This window comes from Anarrhichthys ocellatus, unplaced genomic scaffold (genome assembly GCF_004355925.1).
Source record: "Anarrhichthys ocellatus isolate YVR2014 unplaced genomic scaffold, GSC_Weel_1.0 scaffold6789, whole genome shotgun sequence".
NCBI classification, from domain to species: domain Eukaryota; kingdom Metazoa; phylum Chordata; class Actinopteri; order Perciformes; family Anarhichadidae; genus Anarrhichthys; species Anarrhichthys ocellatus.
In genome coordinates this window covers 159-2,669 of record NW_022286763.1, presented here as the reverse complement: position 1 = coordinate 2,669, position 2,511 = coordinate 159, and the positions used below count along the sequence as shown (strand labels likewise).

The 2,511-nt window shown below is 41.4% G+C and overlaps 1 long non-coding RNA gene across 1 annotated transcript; it reads right to left on the bottom strand.

Annotated features, from left to right (window-relative positions):
- Positions 1 to 565, bottom strand: LOC116380318 (uncharacterized). Its single transcript, XR_004212537.1, has 3 exons — positions 476 to 565; positions 258 to 378; positions 1 to 39 (listed from the first exon to the last, which is right to left on the bottom strand). It is a non-coding gene; the product is annotated as an uncharacterized LOC116380318 (long non-coding RNA).
- Between the last annotated feature and the right edge of the window lie 1,946 nt (positions 566 to 2,511).

Below are 2,511 nucleotides of genomic sequence, written 5' to 3'. Positions count from 1 at the left end.
GTTTTGTTGTATTTTCTGATTGTCTTCTTTGAGATCTTTCTGCAAACACAGCGTGAGAATCAACATGCAGTTACATTTGTGGACATAACAGCCGAAGCATGACAGCAGCTCTAGCATATCTGCGCATACGACTGCAGATGGGAAAATTAAGAACATTTCAACAGGAAGTTTGCTTGTGGTGAATCACAATGACGACTTGCAAATAAATGCGGAATTGTTTTCGACAGCAATGGGAGGTTAAGCAGCAATTTATTTACCAGTTTCTCGTCGTGTATCCATGAACTTGCGAGGCAAACCAGACACAGCAGAGTGAAGAGGATGTACAGGCCACCAGCCACTCCTCTGCTGCTTGACAAGGCTGCTGCTGCCATCGCTGTTCTAAAAGTACATTATAGAGCAGAAAGGCTCAAGGAAGAGTTGAAAACAAGTCTACATGATAAACCATTTCCCAGTGAGTCGTAGTTTCTGATCTTACCTGTGATGTTAATGGATGATGAGCTGCAGTACAGGTGATGAACTCAAAAACATGATGATGCGACACACCCCTACATGCTTTACATCAGTGATTCTCAACTGGTGGGTCGCGGAGCCGTTTTCAGTGGGTCGCAGCGCTTTGCCTGAAAAAAACAAATCCTGTGCTTTTATTTTGAAGGGGATTTTTGCGTTAATGCCTTGTAATGCTAATAGACACCCGCTATTTCCCAGCAGAGAAGAACACCCGCAAAGGTTGTTTTCACATGAAGGAAAATGTTCCTTGATTTGGGTCACTGCTTGTTTAAGAGGTGATGGTGGGTCCTGCAGACAGACCAGTTGAGAACCACTCAACCTCGCCCACTGCCAGTTAAGTTTCACTTTTCCAGAAATAGTATTGGCAAAGAATCACCACAGGAATATATCAACACCCTGTAGTGCAGGTAGACACTGTGAGCAACAAAACACAACTCAATGACAAACCAGTGCAAAACTGGTCAAAAATATGGAGTAGAAACTAGTACAACGCTGTAGAATACAGTACATTACTAATGTGAAATTGATGGAGGACTTAGAAGGTTTTAGTTTAGAAAATGTTATTGATTTATGGCAAAAACCGAGCAACCGCACTTAAACCAGAGCAAATACAAAAAGACGGTTGCATTCTGCCTGAATCACTGATTTAGAGGCTGCATATTTATATCCACCTCCATCCTCTTTGTTCACGTCGGTACATTTGTTCAGAAAATCATTTTTAACATAAATGCATAATGAGGTCAGAACACAACCAAATCAAACATGAAGTTGAGTCACCAACAGATGTGCGTTGTATCTAACATGCTAAATACGAGGAACTTTTACCTTTACTGTGTGTGAGGCCTTATTCAGCTCAACATGTTTGAAAACTTTGAGAAGTGGAGAAACTGGGACTGATTATTGTGAGACCAGAGAGTGGACTGGTTATATTATGTATGGAAATTGAACCTGCAGCAGATTGGGGAGGGTTTTGCGCTGCACAGGATTCACAGACTGACTTACACCAACAACACACTCACTGAACTCACTTTCCAGATGAGAATGTCAAAGACCTGGCAACGTGGTTGTGTGTGTAGGCTGCTTGGTGTGTAAGAAACGCAGTTTCTCCTTTACTTCAATATGTGTGATTGTGGGCTGCAGCTATTGTAAAGTTTATATTGTTGATACATCTCAGGGTTGCTGCTTGGGGATGTTGTACTCTGCTTTTCATCCTTTTTTATTACCATTATCTATTGTTGGTCATTTTTATTTTTCTGTGTTTTGTATATTTTTTGGTGAGTTAGTGAAGCTATAGCACGTCAGTAGGATGACTTTGATAAGTCCTTGTACTTGCGTTTATTGGTTAGGTGTGTGTGTGAGTGTGTGTGTGTGTGTGTGTGTGTGTATGTGTGTGTGTTGCTTGCAGTGGGAGGATGTTGCTCCACTTTCTTGGGTCCCTGAGTTTCGGTTGCCTGTAGCTCTGGAGAGAGGTTTTAATGTTTGTGACCACTTACAACCACAATCTCTCTTGTCTAGAAAGCCGTATTGGATAGTTTCTGAATCGTGGTTCTGCGAAGGCATCAGTTAGTTTATTTCTGCTGTATTCCTGCTGGCTTTCTTCTGAGCAACATTATTGAACCTCCTCTCTGCATGTCGTTTAGTAGGAGACGGGCACTGCTTAATCCACTCCTTCATAGAAATTTACCTGAGATGATTCTTTTGTGTGTCGTGTTTTTGGTCTTTAACTTTGTTAATTTGTATCTATAACATGTTCCCTCATGTCGCTCAGCAGCCCTGACAACACATTAGTGTAGGTGTTGTTCTCAGACATGGAGTGATACTGAAAGTGCAAAGGAATTAGACATCATAGTGGTTTGTGGTTATTATTTCATGGCTATGAACCAATCGGATTTCTTCATTTGAGCTACCGGTTTTATACAAATGATAATCAGTTGTATGCTCAGTCTGCAACTTGCCCTCTATAGACAAAGATTCTGTCAAAGTTGCTTTCCACCATGTTTTGGG